The 27,147-nt window shown below is 43.7% G+C and overlaps 1 pseudogene; it reads right to left on the reverse strand.

Annotated features, from left to right (window-relative positions):
* Window positions 1–23,044: 23,044 nt before the first annotated feature.
* Window positions 23,045–24,468, reverse strand: LOC100657269 (pre-mRNA-splicing factor 38A-like; annotated as a pseudogene).
* Between the last annotated feature and the right edge of the window lie 2,679 nt (window positions 24,469–27,147).

The raw sequence follows: 27,147 nt of genomic DNA on the forward strand, positions 1-27,147 counted from the left end.
TACAACCACTTTGGAAATTGATTTGGCGCTTCCTTAAAAAGCTAGAAATAGAACTACCATATGATCCAGCAATCCCACTCCTTGGAATATATCCTAGAGAAATAAGAGCCTTTACACGAACAGATATATGCACACCCATGTTTATTGCAGCACTGTTTACAGTAGCAAAAAGATGGAAGTAACCCAGCTGCCCATCAACGGGTGAAGGGATAAATAAATGATGGTACATTCACACAATGGAATACTACGCATCGATAAAGAACAGTGAGGAATCTGTGAAACATTTCATAACATGGAGGAACCTGGAAGGCATTATGCTGACTAAAATTAGTCAGTTGCAAAAGGACAAATATTGTATAAGACCACTATTATAAGAACTGTTGTATAAGACCACTATTATAAGAACTTGAGAAACAGTTCAAACTGAGAAGAAAACATTCTTTTGTGGTTACGAGAAGGGGGAGGGAGGGAGGGTGGGAGGGGGTATTCACTAATTAGATAGCAGATAAGAACTACTTTAGGAGAAGGGAAAGACAACACACAATACAGGGGAGATCAGCACAACTGGGCTAAACCAAAAGCAAAGAAGTTTCCTGAATAAAATGAATGCTTCGAAGGCCAGTGTAGCAGGGGCAGGGGTTTGGGGACCATGGTTTCAGAAGACATCTAAGTCAACTGGCATAATAAAATCTATTAAGAAAACATTCCGCAACCCACTTTGAAGAGTGGTGTCTGGGGTCTTAAACGCTAGCAAGAAGCCATCTAAGATGCATTAATTGGTCTCAACCCACCTGGATCAAAGGAGAATGAAGAACACCAAGGACACAAGGTAATTACGAGCCCAAGAGACAGAAAGGGCCACATGAACCAGAGACTACATCATCCTAAGACCAGAAGAACTAGATGGTGTCCAGCTACAACCAACGACTGCCCTGACAGGGAACACAACAGAGAACCCCTGAGGGAGCAGGAGAGCAGTGGGATGCAGACCCCAAATTATCATAAAAAGACCAGACTTAATGGTCTGACTAAGACTAGGAGGACCCCAGTGGTCATGGCCCCCAGACCTTCTGTTGGCCCAGGACAGGAACCATTCCCAAAGCCAACTCTTCAGACACGGATTGGACTGGACAATGGGTTGGAGAGGGATGCTAGTGAGGACTGAGCTTCTTGGGTCAGGTGGACACTTGAGACTATGTTGGCATCTCCTGCCTGGAGGGGAGATGAGAGGGTAGAGGGGGTTAGAAGCTGGCAAAATGGACACGAAAAGAGAGAGTGGAGGGAGGGAGCGGGCTGTCTCATTATGGGGAGAGTAATTGGGAGTATGTAGCAAGGTGTATATAAGTTTTCATGTGAGAGACTGACTTGATTTGTAAACTTTCACTTAAAGCACAATAAAAATTATTTTAAAAAATTGTCCCGTCATATTCATGATCATTATGACCATTAACCGTAATTACCCACAGTTAACAAACATGGCCAGGTGGAAAAAGAAACATCAGGTTAGAGTCATTTGCCCCACAGCTTCACTTTGTATCTTGCAAATCCAGAAGCCTAGTCTGAACCCAGTCCAAATCTCCTCCCTTCCCAGCCCAATCTTATAATAAAATACCAGATTTAAATGGCAGGCACCTGCAGGAGAAATGCCATATTAGGGACCAAAGTGATTTTCTTAAGAATGTGCTCCATCAAGAGATGAGCATCAGTTGTTCAGTTCTCTTTTGCAGTTTCTTTTTTAAGAATTGTAGCATCTTTCAATGGCACCTGCTGCCTGGGGCTGATACTAGAAATGAATGGTCCATGAAAGATTCCATCAAGCTGCCTACTGGTAGGTAGGTTTTGGTACAAAGGTGGCACCATTGACTGAATGGATGTTGTTGGTGAATCCAAATATAAAACTCAGTCCAACTAAGAGCCTTTGCATACTATGCCTCCATTTACTGCATGGGCAGTGTTGGCAGTGCCATGCCCAGTGGTACCCTCACGGTGAAGTTAAAGAATCAGCTCTGGTTCTTCTGCACATGAGATCTAGAGATCCCTTTTCTACTCAACTGTGTATCTGGCGTTCTGGGCACATTTTCCAGGCTTCCTTGCCCTCCTATGTAACAATAAGTATGTCTTATTTTTGAGCCAGGTCCCAAGTTGTAGCTCAATTACCATTCCCTATATGATTGCCCATCCAGGTAGTCATTAACCTTACCTGAGCAGCACAGGTCTTATCAGCTTATTGATTCAATTGGTTTTCATTCTATGAGGTCTTTATCCACAGGCATCCACATAGGACATGAAAGGTCATGTGGGTCTTGTGCAATCTGCTGGTAATGTTTGCCCCACAAAGGCTGAGATTTGATTATCCAGTCATCCTGCTGCCAGGCACCAGCCCACACTGTCAGCCACGGTTGTTGCCCATGAGTCAGTCAAAATGTAAACAAGGTGCTTTTCGTGGGGTATTTTCCAGGGCTAGCAACATAACCCATAACTCCACCCATTAAGCAGAATTCTCTTTCCCATGTACAGCTGTCAATAGTTTTCTTTGGATTTGCACAGCTTCCACAGCCCACTAAATATCCATCTACTTTTAACTTCACTGGTAGGTCCATGAACCAGACTCAGAGTTCCTTAGAAATCTGGGTATACAGAAGCTGCCGGAAGCCTCCGGTGCTGGCCCAGTCCCCACATTTGAGACAGCCATGTCAGAAGGGTTACTCCATACTATTTCCTGAAGCTCTAAGACACCAGGAATGCCCAGTTCACTTCTTCCCTAAATATACCACTTCCTGTTAAAAATCAGTGCTTACTGGACAATACCCACTTTGTCGGTGTTCTCATTTCTGACCAGTCCAATGATGTCAGAGCATAAAAAACCCTGCTCTTGCTTTGTTACTTTCTTGATATCCACTAGCACCACTAACATGCCAGCAATTGTCTTTCAAATGAGATATACCAAGTGGTGGTGTCAGGCAAGTGCCAGGAACAAAACCTCCAATGACGCCATTGTCTAGTGGCCACATCTTTTTGCCACAGGCTCCAGTGTGCATGATTATCAGCCACTAACATTTATAGCTGAAAAAGCTCTGCAAAAATGATGAGCCTCAGTGGAAAAAACTGTACATTTTATTGGATAGTTTCTAGGCATGTTGCTGATCAAAGTCGCTGCCTTTCTAGTAATCTTATGTAATCGGCTAATTAGGATCCCGATTTGAGGATGAAGTTCACGAAATACTGAAAAAGCCTATCCTATGCTGTGATTCCTTTTGCTTCACTGGAAGTTTTAAGGCCATTCATTTTTGTTGGAGACTCGGAGATTGTTCTCTAGGCATGAGCCCTCATGATCCCCAGGAAATTTACTTGGGTGGCTTATCACTGATTGTTTTGGAGGTTTATCTTCCAGCCCTGTTTACTCATATATTGGCTGTTCTAAGACAGAGAATACACTGACCTTAGCCCTTCTAATTGGAATAATGTCATCTATGTGATGGTACCATGACACTTCTGGTGAGAAAATGTGGGTGAGTTTAGGTTGCCATGGGACAGCAGGTTGAACATGTGTAATAGTTTGTGTCCAGTGAAGTCAAATAGGCTATGAGATGCAGTAAATCTGAAAAAAGTATTTACATGTCCACCACTATGTATCAGGCCCTTCAGTCTTTGCAACAGACTCTAAAATTGTTTCGCTATCTGGAACTGTAGGAGAAAGGAGGACTACTGACACACGGAGATGCAACACTCCACAGTGAGGCATGAAGTACCACTGGATTTTTTACTGTACAAATAGGGAAACGCGGTGGCATAGTGGTTAAGTGTTATGGCTGCTAACCAAAGGGTCGGCAGTTTGAATTCACCAAGCGCTCCCTGGAAACTCTATGGGGCAGTTCTACTCTGTCCTATAGGGTCGCTATGAGTCGGAATTGACTCGATGGCACTGGGTTTGGTTTTCTTTTTTTTTTTTTAGGGTAGTATAGTCCCTTAAGTAACTCTGCCTCCATTAGCTCCTTGATCAGTACAGGGACCACCTTTCACCTGCCTCCCCCACCTGGTATCCCACACTGCCTTACTGATCCCTCAAGGCTGGGCTCGGGCATCCTGGTGGGCTCCCAGTTATCCACGCGTTCCACTAGTACTGCTCTAATAGCAGCATTTCCCTACTGGGAACATTCCATACAATCAGGAAAATAATTACACATACTCAATACATATACATGAACACAATCGAGTGCTCTGGAATTCCCATTCTTTTCGATGTTATCCATAACTTGTTATGATCCACACAGTGGAATACCTTTGTGTAGTCAATGAAACACAGGTAAACATCTTTCTGGTATTCTCTGCTTTCAGCCAAGATCCATCTGACATCAGCAATGACATACCTCATTTTATGACCTCTTATGAATCTGACTTGAATTTCTGGCAGTTGCCTGTCAATGCTCTGCTGCCATCATTTTTGAATTATCTGCAGCAAAATGTTAATTGTGGGTGATATTAATGACATTGTCCAATAATTTCGGCATTCCGTTAGGTCACCATTCTTTGGAATGGGCACGTATATGACTCTCTTCCAGTCACTGGCCAGGTAGCTTTCTTCCAAATTTCTTGACATAGGCCAGAGAGCACTTTCAGCACGGCATCCATTATTGAAACATCTCAATCAGTATTCCGGCAATTCCTGGAGCCTCGTTTTTCACCAATGCCTTCAGTGTCAGTGCAGTTTGGATTTCTTCCTTCAGTACCATTGGTTCTTTATCATATGCTTCCTCCTGAAATGGTTGAATATCATCCAGTTCTTTTGGGTACAATGACTGTGTGTATTCATTCCATCTTCTTTTTACACTTCCTGCATCATTCAATATTTTGCCCATAGAGTTCTTCAATATTGCAACTTGAAGCTTCAATTTTTTCTTCAGTTCTCTCAGCTTAAGAAATGCTGAGTATGTTCTTCCCTTTTGGTTTGCAAACTTCAGGTCTCTACAGATTTCATTATAATACTTTATTTTGTCTTTTCGAGCCACCCTTTGAAATCTTCTGTTCAGCTCTTTTACTTCATTATTTCTTCCATTCGTTTTAGCTACTCTACATCAAGGGCAAGTTTCAGAGCCTATTTTGATGTCCATTTTGGTCTTTTCTTTCTTTCCTGTCTTTAATGACCTTTCACATTCTTCATGTATGATGTCCTTGATGTCATCCCACAACTCATCTGGTCTTCGGTCATTAGTGTTCAACACATCAAATCTGTTCTTGAGATGATCTCTAAATTCAGGTGGGATATACTCAAGGTCATACTTTGGCTCTTATGGACTTGTTTTAATTTTCTTTAGCTTCAACTTGAACTTGCATATGAGCAATTGATGGTCTGTCTCACAGTTGGCCTCTGGCCTTGTTCTGACTGATGATATTGAGCTTCTCCAAGAGGCAGTCATTAGAACAGAAGGAGCGATATTGTGTGGTTTAAAATCAGGAAGGGTGTGTATTAGAGTTGTATCATTTCACCATACTTACACAATCTGTATGCTGAGCAAATCCAAGAAGCTGGACTATATGAAGAAGAACGTGGCATCAGGACTAGAGGAAGACTATGATATGCAGATATGCAGATGACACAGCCTTGCTTGCTGAAAGGGAAGAAGACTTGAAGCACTTACTGATGAAGATCAAAGGCTACAACCTTCAGTATGGATTACACCTTAATATAAAGAAAACAGAAATTCTCACAACTGAACAAATAAGCAACAACATGATAAATGGAGAAAAGATTGAAGGTGTCAAAGATTTCATTTTACTTGGATCCGTAATTAATGGCCATTGAACCAGCAGTCAAGGAATGAAATGACGTATTACATTAGGCAAATCTGCTGCAAAAGACCTCTCTAAAGTGTTAAAAAGCAAAGATGTCGCTTTGAGGACTAAGGTAGGACTAAGGTGAGCCTGACAAGTCATGGTATTTTCAATTGCCGCATATGCATGCAAAAGCTGGACAATGAATAAGGAAGACCAAAGAGGAATTGATGTTTTTGAATAATGGTGTTGGCAAAAAATACTGAATATGCAAAAAGAATGAACAAATCTGTCCTGGAAGAAGTAGAGCCAGAATACTCCCTAGAATTGAGAATGGCGAGACTTCGACTCACTTACTTTGGACACGTTATCAGGAGGGACCAGTCCCTGGAGAAGGACATCATGCTTGGCAAAGCAGAAGGTCAGTGATAAAGAGAAGGCCCTCAATGAGATGGACTGACAAGGTGGCTGCAACAAGAGCCTCAAACATAGCAATGATTGTGAGGATGGCACAGTACTGGGCAGTTTTTCATTCTGTTGTACCTAGGGTTGCTATGAGTTGGAACCAACTTGACGGCACCTAACAACAACAACACATATACACCCATAATATATCCACCAGTATTAATTACATTATCTTTCATGTGTATTGGCCCAAAAGGACTCACTAATAAATTTACATCTGTCTATTGTCCAATCAAGAGTTATTTACACATCTAGTCAAACAAATTTTTGACCTTGCACATAGGTCTTCTAGGTTCTACAATCACTTGTGACACACTGTCCAGAAGGCCTAAAAAGGTTTGGGAACCTTGGTGCTAACAAGCGACCTAAACACTTTGACCAGCAAATAAAGCTTCTGGTTCCTATTAGAGAAGGAAGGCCTCAACCTCCACCATAGGCCTATTTGGTCTTTAAAAAAGTCAGGTCTGGATAAAAGGTGGTGTCAAAGGCTTTAGATGAACATCAGTGGGAACAACACGATCTCAACAAGGGAATCTAGGTCTTCTCGGTCCTCCTCCTGTCACAAGCATAGTGGTTGCTGCCAGAGTTGCTTAGAACCTAGGTTCAGAAATTAGGTAGCCAGCTGATCTTCACTCCTTTCCAACCAACACAGCTGGCAGGGCTCACTGGTCTTTTGCCCCAAACTATGCTTCATGTCCCTTCTTTCTAGCTCACTGTGGAAAAGATTCTCAGTACATTTCTGCATAACTGATTGCCCTTGATCAGGAGGGAGAATTTTATCTGCAGTTAGGGCAACCAATAAGAGAGAAGAAGTTTCACTTTCCTGGTGAAATAGAAGTATGGGTAACATCACAGAATGCTTGACATAGATTTATATCTAACTCGAACCACAGGTACAACTCAGGAAGGTTCTCTGGGACAATGTCCAAGGATCATATGGCCCCTTGCCACCAAACACTTTAGCAAGAGGGTCTCTACTGCCTGTTTCATACCTGATGAGTCAGCCTGTAGGCTCTTTCCTGTATTTTTCCAAAAGGTCATTGGGATCTTATCAGCCTCCAGGAGGTTGTTTTGTTGTTAGGTGCCGCTGAGTCGGTTCCAATTCATAGTGACCCTATGTACAATAGAATGTAACACTGCCTGGTCCTATGCCATTCTCACAATCGTTCCTATGTTTAAGCTCATTGTTGCAGCCACCGTGTCAATCCATCTTGTTGAGGATCTTCCTTTTTCACTGACCCTCTACTTTACCAAGCATGATGTCCTTCTCCAGGGACTGGTCCCTCCTGATAACATGTCCAAAGTACTTGTGGCAAAGACTCACCATGCTCACTTCTAAGGACCATTCCGGCTGTAATTCTTCCAAGACAGATTTGTTCATTCTTCTGGCAGTCCATGATGCATTCACTATTCTTTGCCAACACCGTAATTCAAAGGCATCAATTCTTCTTTGGTCTTCCTTAGTCATTGTTCAGATTTCACATGCATACAAGGTGATTGAAAACACCATGGTGCTATTCCACTCCTTGGACTATATCCTAGAGAAATAAGAGCCATCACACAAATAGATATATGCACACCCATGTTCACTGCAGTCACAACAGCAAAAAGATGGAAATAACCTAGGTGCCCATCAACAGACAAATGGATAAACAAAGTACGGTATATTCACACAATGGAATACTACGCAACGATAAAGAACAACAATGAACCCGCAGAACATCTCACAACATGGGTGAATCTGGAAGGCCTTATGCTGAGTGAAATTTGTCAGTCGCAAAAGGACAAATATTATATGAGACCACTATTATAAGAACTCAAGAAAAGGTTTAAACACAGAAGGAAACATTCTTTGATGGTTACAAGGGTGGGGAGGGAGTGAGATGGGTATTCACTAACTAGATAGCAGACAAGAATTATCTTACGTAAAGGGAAGAACAACACACAATACAGGGGAAGTCGGCACAACTGGACTAAACCAAAAGCTACGAAGTTTCCTGAATACAGCCAAACACTCCGAGGGACAGAGTAGCAGGGGTGGGGGTCTGGGACCATGATTTCAGGGGACACCTACGTCAATTGGCATGGCAAAGTTTATTAAGAAAATGTTCTGTATCCCACTTTGGTGAGTGGCATCTGGGGTCTTAAAAGCTACTGAGTGGCCATCTAAGATGCATCAATTGGTCCCAACCCATCTGGAGCAAAGGAGAATGAAGAACACCAAAGACATAAGGAAAACATGAGCCCAAGAGACAGAAAGGGCCACATAAACCAGAGACTCCATCAGCCCGAGACCAGAAGAACTAGATGGTGCCCGGCTACCACTGACAACTGCCCTGAAGGGGAACACAACAGAGTCCCTGACAGAGCAGGAGAAAAGTGTAAAACTCAAATTCTTGTAAAAAGACCAGACTTAATGGTCTGAGACTGGAGGAACCCCAGAAGACATGGCCCCTGGACTCTCCGTTAACCCAGAATTAAAACCATTCCCGAACCCAACTCTTCAGACAAAGGTTAGACTGGACTATAAAACATAAGATGATACTTGTGAATAGTGTGCTTCTTAGTTCAAGTAGATATACATGAGACTAAATGGGCAGCTCCTGTCCAGAGGAGAAATGAGAAGGCAGGAAGGGACAGAAGCTGGTTAAATGGACATGGGAAATCTGGTGTGGAAAAGAGGAGTGTGCTGTCACATTACAGAAAGAGCAACTAGGATCACATAACAACGTGTGTATAAATTTTTGTAAGAGTAACTTGAGCTGTAAACTTTCACTTAAAGCACAATTAAAAAAAAAAAAAAGAAAGCACCATGGCTTGGGTCAGGCGCATCTCAGTCCTCAAAGTGACATCTTTGCTTTTTAACACTTTAAAGAGGTCTTTTGCAGCAGATTTGCCCAATGCAAATTTCTTGACTGCTGCTTCCATGGGTGTTGACTGCGGATCCAAGTAAAATGAAATCCTTGACAATCCAGGAGAAGTGGGTTAAAAATCCCATGAAGTTTCTCTGTCAAAAGCAGGTGGAGTAAAGCTCTGAAGAGTGTTGCCTCTTTTACTGCAAGACAAAGGAGTCAACTTTTGCAGCGGTTTTATAGGAGTTACAAATGTTGTTTAGGAACATAGAGTTCTTTATTTTGCCAAAGCCAGCAGTTTTTCTTTGACTGCCAGAGGGATTCAGTGTTGTGAACCCACTTGCACCATTTCACATATTCCAACTGGTGAGTAAGCCCTGAATTTTCTTGGAGATTATGAGTCTTCCTTAAATTTAACTTGCCAGTGAAGAAGACATTATTATACTGTGAAAACTCTGAACATCAGAGTAATTTTTCTTTGACACCTTATGAACATTCCCAATTAAAACGTGTACCACATTTCAACTTTTTTCCTTTTTACTGCAGATTCTATCAGCGGCATTCAGACACATTTTACAGAAACACAGACACTACAACACCATATTCCAAAAGACCATCTATTCTCCTCTGCTGGAAGCTTAGGATACAGGGGAAAGAAGGTGAACAGGTGGAGCAAATGTACCGGTCAGAACAGGTTTGTACATACTTTAGGCCATTCCTTCAGCCTCAATAAATGTACTTTAATAGTAATTAGGCAACAAATCTGAGAAGTGATTTCTATCCTACCTCTTGCTGTCTAATCCTCCAAACATTTTCCAACAGGTAGAAAACGCTATTGGATGCTAAAGAATCTGTCTTACCGCTAACGTAGCCAGGTCCCCAGGGAAGGCCCTGACTGTACACATGGATACTTCCAAGTTGTTCCTCCTCCCGAGAAACCCATAAATCACAAGATCACCCCATTCTGGGAGGAAGCTGCTGTTGTCCATCACCCACCACATGTTTCTCTGTGGGACTCAGACATGCATGGCTGGAGAACCCAAGATGGATTAGGTGTTAAGGAATGGGATGGCTAAAGTAAGTGCAACAGCTTCACAAAGCTTGGCTTGTACCCTGCAGTTAGATGGACACAGGTACTACTGCCTGACTATTGTAAATGAAGTCAAGAACCTGAGGCTTGAGCCGGCTCTTCCAAAAAGTACAAGGAGGCTTGCTGGGAGTGAACTGCACTTCTACTGCCTGAAAAGGAAGGTCTGTGTTTTTCAAGAGCCACGTCTGGACGCTGCAAAAAGGACTGGGCTGTGATTATCTTAAATGAAAGCATCCAAGAAGAGCGCCAGCAAGAACAGTGGTAGCCCAACAGAGGGGTGGGTCACAAAAGGCCTGGAAGCTGAGGGAGAGTCTGAAGAAAAGCACAGGACTGCCAGGGGTCAGCAGCCTGATCTGTGAAGGAAGCTGAAAATGTGTCTATACAAGCATCTGCTCTGAATTTCCTTTGTATCCACTAAGCCCTGAAGCCACATTACAACTTTCCAACCATGCAAGGGTGTGCTCCTCTCCCATAATGTGCTGTTTCACTAGGGATCCCTACTAGAGGAGTGAGAAGCAGCAGATGATCAAGCAGAAGAAGATAAAAAGGAAAAATGAAGTTGACTATGACCACCCCACATACACAAATATGCACAAAACTTGCAGAATTACAAACCTCAAGCAGGCACCAGCTGAAAAACAAAAACTTGTCAATATTCAGAAGTTTAGGGTTTTGATTATGATACTACGCTGGGCTTCAAGCTGTATGGAAGCAGTCACAGGATGTTTGGTTATTAGAGTGTTATGGGTTGAATTATGTCCCCCCAAAAAGGTGTATATCAACTTGGTTAGGCCATGTGTGATTGTCCTCCATTTTGTGATTGTAATTTTATGTTGAGAGGATTAGGGTGGGATTGTAACACCACCCTTACACAGGTCACCTCTCTGATCCAAGGTAAAAGGAGCTTCCCTGGAATGTGGCCTGCACCACCTTTCATCTCTCAAAAGATAAAAGGAAAGGGAAGCAAGCAGAGAGTTGAGGACCTCATACCACCAAGAGAGCAGCACTGGGAGCAGAGTGCATCTTTTGGACCCGGGGTCCCTGCGCCTGAGAAGCTCCTCGACCAGGGGAAATTTGAGGACGAGGAATCTTCCTCCACGGCCGACAGAGAAAGAAAGCCTTTCCCTGGAGCCGACGCCCTGAATTTGGACTTGTAACCTACTAGACTGTGAGAAAATAAATTTCTCTTTGTTCAAGACATCCACTTGTGGTATTTCTGCTATGGCAGCATTAGCTGGCTAAGACAGAATGTGGTACCAAGAGAGTGGGGTGCTGCTCTAACAGACACCTAAAATGTGGACGCGGTTTTGGGATTTGGTAGTGGGTAGAGGCTGTAAGAGTTTTAAGGTGCCTAATAGTAAAAAGCCTAGATTGCCTTGAAGAGATGATTGGTAGAATTACGGATGTCAAAGGCCATTCTGGCGAGGGCTCAGAAGGAAGTGAGGAGAGGCATAAGGTCCCCATCAACTCAGAGAACACATATGGCCCCAGCGACAGAACGCTGCCAGGAACGTGGGTGTGAAACGTGCTCCTGGTGAGGCTTTAACAGGAAATGATGGACATGTGATTGGACAATGGAGGGAGGGTGACGCTCTTTATGCACTGGCAAAGAACTTGTCTGAATTATGTTCAAATGTTTGGTGGAAGGCAGAACTGGTAAGTGATGAACTCGGAAATCTGGCTGATGAAATTTCTAACCAAGACCTTAAAGGTATCGCGTGGTTTCTTCTTGCTGCTTATAGTAAAATGTGAGAGGAAAGAGACAGACTTAAAAATGTACTGTACAAAATAAAAACAGAACTTAAAGATTTGGAAAATTCTACTGTATAAACTAAGGACACGTGTCTTAGAATGTTCACCAAGGACATGGCTACACAACCTTTTGGTAAAGAGACTAAACCTGTGACTGAAGGATATAACCAACTACCACAGCAAAAAACCCATCAGCTTAGACTGAAGGAAAGAATGAAAGGAAAGAAGGCTGTCTGCTTCTTGGAATTCTAAAGGCAGGAAACAGGCCAAAGGAGCTACATCTGTCATCCTCCAAAAAAAGAAAAAGATCATCCCTGGAGCAGCTCAGACAGCAGCAGAATGGTTGGCTGGAGCATGGAAAGCACAGCCTTCTGGGTTTGAAAGGGTGGATCCACAGCCTCCTGGATCTCAAAAGGTGGGGCCACAGCCTACTAGGTGTCAAAGAGTTCAACCTTCATCAACACAGTTCCAGAGTGTGGGGTTGCCATTAAGGTATGCCAGGGGTATAGGGCCACTGCCCAAAGCTGAGGGGGCGGGGCTGCCATGCCCAAGGGGCAGAAGAACGGGACCTGCTGGGGCAGAGGGGGTGGGATTGCCACTGAGATGGACTAGGTATAGCTGCCAAAGCTGAGGGAGCAGAGTTGCTGTCCCAGTGTGCCTGGAAGGCAGAGCTGAAACCCAGGGCCAAAGGGCCTCTACCCCGAATCCAGAGGACATAGCCAACACCCAGAGTCTGGAGGGCTAGAATCTTCTCAGAGAAGAGAGGATTATTTTCAAGCCTTGAGAGCTAATGTAATTTGTTCTGATGGGTTCTGAATTTGCCTGTTATCCCTTCTTTCCCTCCAAATTTCTCCCATTTGTAATGGAAATGTCTACCTTGTGCCTGTTCCACCGTTGTATTTTGGAAACAGATAACCTGTCATCTAGATTTCACAGTTCACAGATGAAGACGAATCTTGCCCTAGGGTGGAATACACCTAAAGTCTCACCCATATTTGATTTAGATGATTCAGAAAATGAGATTTTGGGCTTGTAGTTGATTTAAGACTTTTGGGATGATGTGATAGGGTAAATGTGTTTTACAAGTCAGAAGGACAAGTATTTTCCGGGGCCAAGAGGTGGAATGTTATAGATTGGATTGTGTCTTCCCAAAATATGTGTTGCAATTTCTAACCTCTATGCCTGTGGTTGGAGCCCTGGTGGCGGAGAGGTTAAGATCTTGGCTGCTAACCGAAAGGTCGGGAGTTTGAATCTACCAGCCGTTCCTTTGAAATGCTATGGGGGCAGCTCTACCCCATCCTATATGGTTGCTATGAGTCAGAATTGACTCAATGGCCACAGGTTGGTTATGTCTGTAGTTATAATTCCATTTGGGAATGGGTTATTTTGTTATGTTAATGAGACAGCGTTAGTGTAGGGTGTATCTTTCGTCAATCTCTTTTGATATATAAAAGAGATTAAACAGGCAAGCGGGCGAAGCATAGATGGGGAAGAGAGATGCCAAGCAACATGAAGATTGCCCAGGAGCAGAAGCTCTGAAGAGACAAGGACTTTCCTCCAGAGCTGACAGAGAAAGAAAGCCTTGCTCTAGAGATGGCACCCTGCATTCAGACTTCTAGCCTCCTAAACTGTGAGAAAATTAATTTCTGTTTGTTAAAGCCACCCATCTGTGGTTCTGTTATAGCAGCACTGGATAACTAAGACAGTTACCTATACCGGTCTTCTTGAATTGAGTAGATACATGAAGTTGTAATGTATTCAACAGCCAACAAATACCAAGTATTATTAAGGTACCTCTTAATAGGAAACCCTGGTGGCGTAGTGGTTAAGTGCTACAGCTGCTAACCAAAGGGTCGGCAGTTCGAATCCGCCAGGCGCTCCTTGGAAACTCTATGGGGCAGTTCTACTCTGTCCTATAGGGTCGCTATGAGTCGGAATCAACTCGACAGCACCGGGTTTGGTTTTTTTGGTTTTTAATATGAAATAAGTTCTTGATAATACACAATAGTCTAAATACCTCACTTATGGGTGAGAGACAAAATCAAACTGGAGATAATCTAATATGAAAATCTCTTTGAGAAGAACCAGGAGGTATCAAGCCCAGAGAGAGCTGAAAGCAGTCATACATGTGCTGGGGTCTGCATGGCTGAGAGAAGAATGGGATGAGGACAGACTGATTTCCCCCACTTTTGAAACAGTAAAGTGCAAAAAGAAATATACCCACAATGCCTAGAATTAAGGCTATAGTGAATCAAGGTGCTATGAGTTGAAGCTTGGCTTGAAAAGGATTTTAAACCAACACATTCCCATGTGTAATAGTTTTGACAATAGCCCCAAGGCCAAAACAACAAATTCCAAGGATCCCACATTCTAAAGTGAGGTTCAGTACTATCTTGCCAAAAATTTGACCAAAACTGATTCTGCTACCATTAGGCAATTGCCTACCTCAGGGATATAAAAGTTGAGGTGGAAGAAGGAGTAAAGAATTTTCAGAGACACTTTTTACTGTGGGAGGCATTTTTCCCCCTCCTGAGTCTGGACACTCCCCCCTCTCCAAACTCATAATAAAACAATCTATTTAAATGTGAGTTACCTGTTTGGGAAATGCCACATTTAGAGCCCAAAGGAACTTGCTTAAGTGTATGCTCAACCGGGAGCTACGCTTTGGTTGTCCAGTTCTCTTCTTTCACTTTCTTCTTTAAGCACCCGAGCCATCTTTCAGTGGCACCTACTGTGTGGGCATGATACAAGGATCAATACTCTACTGGACGTCCCATGTAGCTGCCTGCTCTTGGGTAATTTTTCCTATGAAGGTGGCACCGTTGTCTGATTTAATGTGGTTGGTGAATTCAAATACAAAACACAGTCCACCAAAGAGTCATCGTACAGTATGCCAACTTCTGTGGGGACAGTATTGGCAGTGACATGCTCCATGTAGTCTATAGCCAGAGGTGGAGGGTATGATACCAGCTCTGACACTTCTTTCTATGAAACCTGGAGATTCCCCTTCTACTTGACTGTGTATCTGGCACTCTGGGTACATCTGCCACTCTTGGTCTCATATGCCGGAATCACTAGGTTTTCTCTGGGCAAGATACCAAAGTGTAAATGGATTACGATGCCCTGTGCGATGGTCCATCTAGGTGTCCATGGTCCTTACCTAAGCAGTCCAGGTCTGATTAGCTTGTTGATTCAGTTGATTTTTATCCTCCAAGGGTCCTTATTCATGATAATCCACATGGGGCACAAAGAGGAGGGGTGCGTCTTAGGCAATCTACTGATAATGTTTCCTCCACAGAGGCTGTGACCTGAACACCCAGTTGTTCCACTGACATGCACCAGGCCACATTCTTATCCCATAAGCAGCTGCCCATGACTCAGTCAAAGTATAAGAAGATAACTATGGGGGGGTGCGTTCCAGGGCATGCACCACAGCCTGTAACTGTACCCATTAAGCAGAGGTCCCTTTCCATGCACGGCTGTAAGCCATTTTCCTTGGAGTTACACAGCTTTGCACCCATTACACTCCCATCTACCTTTAACCAGGAAACCCTGGTGGCGTAGTGGTCAAGTGCTACGGCTGCTAACCAAAGAGTCAGCAGTTCGAATCCGCCAGGCACTCCTCGGAAACTCTATGGGGCAGTTCTACTCTGTCCTATAGGTTCACTATGAGTCGGAATCGACTCAACGGCACTGGGTTTGGTTTGGTTTTGGTTCTACCTTTAACTTAGCTGATGTTTCCATGAACTAGGCCCAGGCTTTCTGAGGAATATGATGGGTATACTGAAGCAGCCAGAAGCCTTAGATGTTGGCTTAATTCCCACATCGGAGACAGCCCTATAAGAAGAGTGACTACCCGATCACTGCCCTGACAGGGAACACAACAGAGAATCCCTGATGGAGCAGGAAAACAGTGGGATGCAGATCTTAAATTCTCATAAAAAAACCAGGCTTAATGGTCTGACTGAGACTGGAGGGACCCTGACAGTCACGGTCTCCAGACCCTTTGGTAGCCCAAGATTGGAACCATTCCCGAAACCAACTCTACAGACAGGGATTGGGCTGGACTATAAGACAGACAATGATGCTGGTGAGGAGTGAACTTCGTGGCTTAAGTAGGCACATGAGACTGTGTGGGAGACTCCTGTCTGGTGGCAAGATGAGAAGGAAGAAGGAAACAGGAGTTGGTCAGATGGACATGGGGAATCCAGGGTGGAGAGGAGAAGTGTGGTGTCTCATTAACGGGAGAGCAACTGGGAGTGCATGGCGGAGTATGTACAGCTTTTTGTATGAGAGACTAACTTGATCTGTAAACTTTCACCTAAAACACAATAAATAAATTTACAAAAAAAGAAGGGTAACTGCATACTTTTTCCTGAAGCTCTGAGACACTAATAGGGCCCAGTTTACTTGTTCTCTGTATATACTACTTCCACATAAATATTGATGCTTACTCGGAAAGACCCACTTTGTTGGTGTTCTCATTTTCAATCCATTCCATGATGTGGATGTCAGGGAGTAACAAACCCTGCCTGTGCTTTTTACTCTCTCTATGTCCACCAGCACAACTAACAGGCTGGCAATAATCTCTCAAATGGGTATACCAGGGGAGGTGTCAGGTAAGTGCCAGGAACGAAACCCCAAATGATGCCACTGCTTAGTAGCTACATCTTTTTGCCAGTCTCCACTCAGCATAAATGTCAGTTTCTGACACTTGTAGCTCAAAACGCTCTGCACAAATAGCTGACCCGAGTGAAAAGGTGTCTATACTACTTGTTTGTCAATGTGGCTACCTTACAATCTTATGTAATTGGCTAATCAGGATACCTATGTGAGGTAAGAAGTTCATCAAATATTCAACGAGCCTATCATATGCTGTGCTTCCTTTTGGTTTTCTGAAGATTTTATTGCCATCAGTTTTTCTTGTTCAGGCTTGAAGATTGTTCTCTAGGCATTGGCCCACATGCTTCCCAAGAACTTTACTTAGGTGGCTGAGCACTGATTCTTGCAGGGGTTAGTCTTCCAGTCCTGTTTACTCACATACTGACAATCTAAGGCAGGTAGGACATGATCCTTAGCTCTTCCAATTCAAATAATGTGATCCATGTAATGGTACCAAGACACCTCTGGTGATGATTCAGTCATTTCTAGGTTTCAATCTATTCACTAGTGACAAATCAGGAGTGAGTTTATATTGCCTTGGGGCAGTGTGTTGGTCATGTGCCATAATATGAGCCTCATGAACACAAATAGGCTATGAGTGATGGTTAAGGTTATGTGTCAACTCGGCTAGGCCATGATCCTCAGTGGTTTGGCAGATATTATGCAATCTTCATTTTATGATCTGATGTGAGCAGCCAATCAGTTAAAAGACAATTAGTTTCTTTGGGGATGTGGCCTGCATCTAATATATATGGATGTCTTGGCAAAGCTCACTCTGAATCCTGCATCCAACTCATCACCCTCTGACCTCTGGTTCTTGGGACATGAGCCAGCAGCCTGCCACCTGACCTGCAGATTGTGGGTTTGCCAGCCCCTACAACCACATAAGTCAGGAGAAGCCTCACAGCAACCTTGTAGGAGAGAGTAGAACTCCCCTATAGAGTTTCTGAGGAGCACCTGGTGGATTTAAACTCCTGACCTTTTGGTTAGCAGCTGTAGCTCTAAACGACTGTGCCACCAGGGTATCCATATATATACACATACATATATATACACACACACTTCACTAGTTTTGCTCCTCTAGAGAACCCAGTCTAAGACACTACAATCACATGAATACAGTGGAATTTGAAGAAAGCCTCATCATGTCCACCTCTGTGCATCAGGCCCTTCAGGGTGTGCAATGGACTTGACTATCATTATGATATCTGGAACTACAGGACAAGAAGGATTACTGTTGCACTGAGTGGCAATATTCCACAGTGAGGCATCAGGTACCACTGGATTTTTCATCAGCCATGTAGGGCTACTGGAAGGTAGTATAGTTTCTTTCAGCACCTCTGCCTCCCTCAGTTCCTTGATCAGTACAGGGACCTCCTTTCACCTCGACTCCCCAGTCCAGATCCTACACTGCCTTACTGATCCCTCATGGCTCAGCTGGGAAAGCTTGGTGAGCTTCTGGTTATCTACTCATCCCACTACCTATGTTCTAGGTGGCATTTTCTCACTGGGGACATCTTTTACAATCAGGAGGTGACAACATATACTTACCACAATAGATTCAGCAGTATCAGTTACAACATCTTTCCTGTGTATTGGCTACGAAGGGCCCACTCAAATACTCGCATCAGTCCATTGACCAATCTGAGAGTTTTTACCACACCTATTCAACGTAGGAGCCCTGGTAGCACAGGGGTTAAGAACTTGGCTGTTAACCAAAATGACATCTGTCAGAATCCACCATCCACTCTTTGGAAACCCTATGGGACAGTTCCACTCCGTTGAGTTGGAATCAACTCAACAGCAACGGGTTTGGTTTTTTGGTTTATTCAAAGTAAAATCTGGAACATTCCCTTGGGGGCTTCCAGACATGTCCATGATTTGTGCTCCAGTATCCAAAAGAACTGAAATGGTTTGGCAACCTTGGGTACCATCAAGTCTTCAATACACTTTGACTACTGCATAAAAATGCTGGTTCCTATTAGACAAGGTGGTGCTTGGACCCCTACCCTCACATATTTTCCTCTAGAAAGAAGTAGGTCCTGGGTAGAAAAGCAGTCCAGAAGCACATATCTCAGTGGAGAGGTCTAGGTCTTCTTGGTCCTCCACCTGTCATCTGTAAGGTGGTATGGCCAGAGTGGCTTGGAGCATGCAGGCAGTGTAAAAATGGCAGCTTGACATCATACCTCCTTGTCTAACTTCATGAGGGTGGAGGATAATCAAGATCAGCATCAGCCCAAGGCTGATTCCTATGAAATAGAAGTCAAACACACCTCCACCCTTCAACCTCTTTACCAATTCTGATACCAGCCATCCTTCCCATGACACTCTCTACTTCTCTGCTGGGCTCAATAATTCATTGCAGTCGCCACACGGAACTCACAGACCATATTCACAATCATAGGGTTTATTAGGGAAGTAACAGGTTACAATTCAGTATCAACTTGGAGGGAACAGGAACAACTCAGGATACAGTTCTCTGATCAGGACAGCTTCTTCTCAGCCAGGCCCACAGACAGGCCTCTCCCTTGGCCCTTGACTCTTGGCCTGGCCTCTGCCCTACTTGAACATGTGTTACGGAGCTCTTTAGCTCCATCAATAAGTGCCCAGAGGCACCCCACTCTGCCAGGAAGCCTCCTACCCGAAGGTACTCAGAGCTCGCTTTGTGGGTTGGTGAGCCTAGCCTGTCTGTCACATGCTGCTGCTGTCTCATGCCGGTCTTCAGTGTCTCATGCTGTCTCTCTCTGTCTCCTGGGTCTAGGAGGTTCTCAGCACAGGAACCCTGGGTCCAGAGGATGCACTCTTCTTGATAGTAGTGAGGATTCCCCACCCCCTCCAACCTCTGAGACTGGCTCCCTGTTAAGCCTAGTGGGATGACAAAACTGACCAAGTCCATGCATCTTATTTGCATAGTCCTACCCCTGCAAGGGTTCCATACACCTTATTTGCATTAGCAGACTGTCTAACCCCTTCAGTGGGCCACAAGCACCTTATTTGCATAGTCCCACCCAATCATATTGTGGGAGTTACACAACTGTGGTTAGAAGAGTCATACAGTAGTAATTCACAGCACTGCAGTAGGCTATTAGATGGCCAGATGACATACACCTCCACAACCAGCACTACTGGCATAGCTCTTTCATCTGCTAACTGAAGAGCCTAGCCTCTTTAGTCTCCCTTGGGTTTTTGCCCAAATCTATGCTTAACATGACTTCTTTCCCACTCATTGTAAGAGCAGACCTCAGTATATTTCTGCATAACTAACTGCCCTTGGTCGTTTTTGTGTAGTCATAGCCACTGAACAGAGGAAAGCAGTTTCACCTTCCCAGAGGCACCCAGGGTGGGTAATGACCACAAAAACTTTTTCTTAGATTTTTGTGGAGTTCTCCCCCTTTTATGTCTAACAAAAAACCACCAATATGACTCAGCAGAGGTCTCTGGGACAAAGGCCAAGTCCCCTTGTCACCAAATAATTTAGCAAAGGGGTCTGCTACTGCCCGCCAGAGTCCTGTTCCACAACTGGCCAGTGGACCTGTGGGGTCCCACCGTACATTTCCAAATGGGCATTGAGACCTTATCAGCTTCCAGCAAGAGGTGGTTAAAAATTCCATGAAGTCAGTTTGTCAAAGCAAGTGGTGCATAGCCCTGTGCAGTGTTGCCTTTTTACCACAAGACACACAGTTCAACTTTTGAAGAAGTTTGTTAGAAGTTACGGTGTTGTCTCAGAAGAGTCAGCAGTTGTCTCTGAACTGCCAGAGGGATTCATTGTTAAGGACCTACCTACATTATTTCATCTATGATAACTGTCAACTCCGCCCTGAGATTCTTGGGGAATTATAATTCTCCTTTGCTGATGAACAGCAAAGGCTATAGGGAATGACACCACTAACTTGTCAATCAAGAATACATCATTATACAGTCAAAACTTTAGACATCAGAGAAATTTTTCTCTGACAACTTTTGATCATTTACAATGAAAACAGGTAACATATATCATTACCAATTTCACATTATTACATAGTGCATGCAAAGAATCAGCTTGCAGGCCTCTCAATGACAAAATTTAACCTTTCTCCTTTTAATGCAGGTTTCATCAGCTGTATTCAGACAGTTTTTACAGCAATACATACTGCGGATTTTTTTTACACAGATACTACAACACCAGCTACCAGTAGATCATATGTTCTCCTCAGCTAGAAGCTCAAGAAATATGGGGAAGAATGGCCCGTAGAGGGAGCCAATGACATGAGTAAGAATAGGTTTGCGTATACTTTGAGCCATTCCTTTCCCCTCAACAAATGCACATTTAACAACCACTATTTTTTTTTTTTGTAGGGTTGCTATGAGTCAGATTTGACTCGACGGTGCTGGGTTTGGTTAGTTGTTTTTTTTTTTTTATGTACAAATGGGAAACCCTGGTGGTGTAGCAGTTAAAAGCTACTGCTGCTAACCAAAAGGTCAGCAGTTCAAATCCACCAGCCACTCCTTGGAAACCCTATGGGGCAGTTCTACTCTGTCATATAGGGTTGCTATGAGTCGGAATCGGCTCAATGGCAATGAGTATGTATAAATAAAAGGTCCCTGTGTCTCTCAAGTCCATCAGACTTAAGGCAAGTTTTCTGAAGCTCTTTGTCATTTGCTGAGGCAAGGGGAAAGTAACCTTCCCCCAGGGACCCATTAGTGGCATCCAGTATGTTGGGCAATGGCTCTGTGCTGGCCCTCTAGAGATATTCCATGTATCCATATAGGCTATACAGACAAAAGCTTGAAGCACAGCTCATCTGAGTCTTGGTAGAATGCCTTGCAATCTTCCTGAAACATGAGAAAATGGAAGGTATGTGAGGAATTGATCTGAGGCCGTCTCCCACTTGCTTCCCATTGTCTATTGAAAGGCTATCAGAAGGCAGGAGCTCATCCTCACTGAGAGCTACTAAAATATGAAGATTTCTGGCCCACCCACATCCCAGTATGGAGATGCAGAATAGAAAACCACTTAGATGCAGTCTAGAATTGACTCCCGCACAAAGGGTTAACCTATGACTCGCACTGAGGTCATCTGAGACTTTTATTTCCTTGTCATCATTTAGGTGTGTTTGAAAGGATCATGGAGAGGAGGTGATGTTTTGGGGGGTTTTTTTGGTTTTTGTTTTTTCAGTCTTTTTTAAGCATTAAAGGGTTTAAGTGTAAAAGTGAGAAACCCTAGTGGCATAGTGGTTAAGAGCTACAGCTGCTAAGCAAAAAGTCATCAGTTCAAATCCACCAGCCATTCCTTGGAAACCCTATGGGGCAGTTCTACTCTATGAGTCGGAACTGACTCGACAGCAATGGGCTTGGTTTTTTTTTTTTTTAAGTGTAAAAGTGGCTCTGATGGTTAATGTTGTGTGTCAGCTTGGCTGGGCCATAACTCTCAGTGTTTTGGCAGTCGTATAATGCTGTAAAAGGCTTCTTTAAAGTGTTGAAAAGCAAAGATGTCACCTTGAAGACTAAAGTGTGCCTGACCCAAGCGATAGTATTTTTAATCACTGCATATTCATGTGAAAGCTGGACAATGAATAAGGGAGACTGAAGAAAAACTGACGTCTTTGAATTGTGGTGTTGGCGGAGAATACTGAATATACCATGTACTGCCAAAAGGACGAACAAATCTGTCTTGGAAGAAGTACAACCAGAATGCTCCTTAGAAGCAAGGATGGCGAGACTGCGTCTCACATACATGTTGCCAGGAGGGATCAGTCCCTGGAGAAGAACATCAGTGAAAAAGAGGAAAACTCTCAACGAGATAGATTGACAAAGTGGCTGCAACAATGAGCTCAAGCATAAAAACAATTGTGAGGACGGCGCAGGACAGGGCAGTGTTTCGTTCTGTGGTACACAGGGTCGCTATGAGTTGGAACCGACTTGACAGCACCTAACGACAACAAAAACATAATGTTGTGATCACTTCCCTGTTGAGATTTGATACATGATCACCCCCGTGACGGGCTCTGCTGTGAGTAGCCAATCAGTTGAAGGGGAGTTTCCTTGGGCGAGTGGCCTGCATTGCCTGTGGGTGGACGCTCAGACAGGGCTTGGGGGCTGGTGCTTGTTCTGGATCCTGCAGCTGGCTCCTGTTCATCTGACCTCTGATTCTTGGGACTTGAGCTAGCAGCTTACCTGTGGTCTTGCCTGCCAATTTTGGCATTTGTCAATCTTGACAGCCTGTGAACAAAAGCCCTGCTCTCCAGCCTGCTGATCTTGGGTTTGCCAGCCCCTGGAGCTATGTGAATCAGGAGAAGCCTCTTTCCTGACCCATGGACTTGGGACATTACAGTGTCTACAAACACGTGAGCCATTTCCTTGATATAAATCTCTCTCTCTATATATATATGTATATTTATATGCTTTCCTGGTTTTGCTTCTCTAGAGAACCCCACCTAAGACAGTGGCTTTTAAAAATCTTTATCAGAGAAATGAATTATGTCTTGCTCTTGCCTTGTCTTTGCATATGAGTTTGACAGACATCATGCCCAACATGGTGAGGGTAAGAGCTCCTCCTTTTGGGAGACGGACTCTGCCTTCTGGAAGACTGGCTCCTACGCTTCATGTAGCCTGGCGTGGGAGGAGAATGACAGAGCTTGTCCAAGTCTCTATAGCTTCTCCAGCGGTGGGCGGTGATGGCACTCCCTTCAACTTCTCATCCTCCTCTTCACTGGAGTCTACATCATCCATGTTCTCTTCTAGGGCACTAACCTGAGGCTCCAGTTGCTCAGCTTCCTCTAGCACATAGTGTTTCTGTAGTCAAGGTAGAATAATGTCACACACTCTCTCACTACGCAGTAGCTCATCAATAAACTCATCTACATGCATCAGTTCAGACTCCCCATTTCTGTTCTGGCTCTTGGTATTCCAATAGTCATTGTACAGGGGCTCCAAGTACTTACAGCAATCAACCACAGTGCCTGTCAGCCCCACGTAAAGCATCCCCAATGTGCACACATACTTGAAAAGTCTTCATTCTTGATAAATTCTACAATGATATCCTTCTCAGGTTGAATTTGCAGCATCTTCAGATTCAAACACAACATAAATGACTGGTTAATTTATTTTCTTGATATTTCACTTCCGCTTCAAAATTAAGGCTTACACACAGGGCTACACTACAGTGGTATAGTTTTTTAAGCAAGTCTGCCTCCATTACACCTACTCCTTACTTATTGACTATCTCATTATCCAACATTTCCCATTTACTACAACAGTGAAAAAAAGCACCTGACTATTTTGCACATTAATGATCTATGTGTGGTAGTAACGAATGCCGAAGTACAAGGCAAGAGTAATATGAAGGTTAAGGTTATGTGTCAACTTGGCTGGGCCATGATACTCAATGGTTTGGCAGTTATGTGATGATGTAATTTGGCAGTTATGCAATGATGTAATTTGGAAGTTATGTAATGGTGTAGTCATTCTTTATTTTGTGATCCGGTGTGGTCATCGTCCATTTTTGCATAACGCCTATTTTCACATAACGACCTGGTCTTTGGAATCTAACCATCCCAATTAGTGAGGAGGGGGTGCAGTTCCTTGATCCTTTGACCTGAGGATACCAAATGCAGTATCCTACACTGCTTTACTGACCCCTCATGGCTGGCCTAGGGAAGTCTTTGGGGCTGTCCATTGTCCACTTGTTCCACTACACTGTTTTAATCAGGGCATTTCCCTGTGCGGAACATCCCTTACAACCAAAAGAAGAACCACAATACTTAACACATATATACCAACAATACATTCAGCAGTATCAGTGAGAACAAACTGCATTTATGTTGGCCTAAGAGGGCCCACCTATAATATGACATCCATCCATTGTCTAATATGATAGTTATTCAAAAATCCAGTCAAAGTCAAATTGTTCAAACAGGTAACATATTTCAATACCAATTACAAATAATTACAGTTTACATACAATGAATCAGCTCACAGGCCTCTCAAAGACAAACTCTCTTTATTTTGTTCCTTTTCATTGCAAATTCTATCATCTGCATTTGGGTACTTTTTAAAGAATCACAGACCATGGATATTATTATACAGATGCTAAAACACCAATTGCAGTATACTACTTATTCTTCTCTGCTGAAAGCAGGAAATGAGGGAGATCAGCCCCACAGGGGTAGTAACTGGCAACAGTAAACACAGATTGGCATGTAACTGGAGCCATTCTCGCAACTTCAAAAAAATTCAGTTTCAAAAACAACTAGGCATCAAGCAAACAGGTGATTTCAATCCTATGCACTTCTGCCTAACCATCCAGGCCTTTTTACAACAAGTAGCATATGTCATTGGAGCCCAAAGAATCAATATTATCACTAACCTAGGAAGGTAGCCAGAATGCCTGGGAAAAGCCCTTGCCCTAAACATGGTCACACCCAGGGAGTATCTCCTCCAGAACATCCATAAGTCACAAGATCACCCCATTCTAGCAGGAAGCTGGTGCACTCAATCACCTACCATATGTCTCCCGTGGAATTTATACTTGTGTGACTGGAGACACACAATGGATTAGGGAATGAAATCTGGAATGGGTAACCTAAGTATAATAGCTTCAGAAAGCTTGACTCCTGTCCCCTGGAGTTACAGAGACACAGGAAGTAGTGTCTGACTCACGTAGGAAAAGAAGTCAGGGCTGAAGCTGCTCCTGCCAGAAGGTACAACAGGAAGGCTGGCTGGGTGTGAACTGTATTTCTACCACCTGCGGAAGGAAGACCTGAGTTCTCCATGTCACTCTGGCTAGTGCTGCCTCTGAAAAAGTGTCTGGTACATAATGGGCACTCTAAAGTATTACAGAAATTAAGAACTTACCATAAGAACTATTCTTGGTAGCTTAATCTGTATGAGTATGACCAGGATACAGCATGAAGACGTGAAGACTCAATACAAGAAAAAAAAATGTGTCAATGACAGAACTGCAGGCAGTGGAACAGGTGATTAGCAAAGGCATTTGGGAATATACAGACCTTCCACGGACTCATGTAATCACAACCCATAAGTGATTGTCTATACATAAGTAAGGCTTCAGAGACCAAATACCAATCCATACCAACATGGAGGAAATTTCACAACAGATGGAGGTGGAGCCCTGTGTCTCTCAGGACAAGAAATCCTCCAGTCTGAGTGTAACTCTCAGGCTTCATCAGTACATAAGCATTTCCACTATGTGGGATCATCCAGGCTTTACCACGGACCAGGAGGAACATCATAAACACTTAAAGTGAATAAAGAAAAACACCAATACTGTAGAGAATGATGTTCCTGTGGGTCAGAAACATTCCTGAAAGCCAGTATTGGAGAGAGGATGTTGAACACATGCTCTCTCATGCAAAATATCCCCAAATTCAAAGTGTGGTGCAGGGTCATCTTACAAAGAAACAGACCAAAATGGGTTCTATAATCATTAGCCCATCTCCTACCTCAGGAGTAAGAAAGAGTTGAGGTGAAAGAAATATGAAAGAATTTTTAGAGATAGTTGCCAGTGTAGTAGGCATTTTCTATACAATCATGAGGGTGAGACAGGCAGCTCAGAGCTCAACACTTCAAGGAGATAAAGGCAGCCTCAGAGCTCAGCACTTCTAAGAGACACCTGCTCTGGCTTATCCTCCTACATTGAGCAAAACAGGTTACACATTCTTCTGAAACTGTCCTTGACGAGATAGCTATAGAATGGGCCAAGAACTGTCCTTGACAAGATAACCACAGAACAGCAATAGTGGGCCCCAACTGGTCTTAGCAGGCTTTCTATGCTATCTCAACACTCCAAGTGACCTATTAGCTCATTAAGTGCAAAATACATATAAGCACCCTGCCAGAGAATCAAACACTTGTCTAGAGAAAATACATAATCACCCCCCAAGCCCTGAGTGCCTTTGTGAAGGTCAATCCTGAATATTCATGATAAATTTGCACTTCTTTGTCTGCTGTCTGTAAAAGCCCACCTCCCCAAGCTGCCTGTGAGCAGTCTTGAAGGCAGGAGTCCCCATAGCTCCTTTCCTTGTACAACGAAATAAAGGCATCTTTCTTATCTCCCACTTCAGCCTCTTGTTTATTGGCTGTAACAAGTCACACTGAGCAAAACCTGGTGTTTTCACCAGGGAAGGGCAGAGATAGCTTCCCCCTGTCATAGCCAGTGGTAAAGAGCTTCAGCAGGCTGACTTAGCCCCTGGAGGTTGAGGGACACAGGAACTAATGTCTGACTCATGCAAATGAGGTCAAGTTGTTGGAGCTGGAGGTGTTCCTGGAAAGGGGCAATAGGAGGGCTGTTCTGGGAGTGAACAGCATTTCCACCATTTACAGAAGTAGATCTTTGATCTCTAGAGTCCATATGTGGACCCTAGAAAAAGGAGTGACATGAGAGTATCCAAAAAGGGATGCCACCCAAGAAAACCACCTGGAGGGGAAATATCAACAGAGGTAAAGGCCACAGTGGCCTAAGGGCTAGGATGAGTCCTGTAGCCAGCCGGAGGGAGGCACTTTATGTGGCATTGTCTGGCACTGTGAGGTCCCTGAAAGAAACTGAAAATGCATCCATGA

This window comes from Loxodonta africana, chromosome X, assembly GCF_030014295.1.
Source record: "Loxodonta africana isolate mLoxAfr1 chromosome X, mLoxAfr1.hap2, whole genome shotgun sequence".
Lineage (NCBI taxonomy): Eukaryota > Metazoa > Chordata > Mammalia > Proboscidea > Elephantidae > Loxodonta > Loxodonta africana.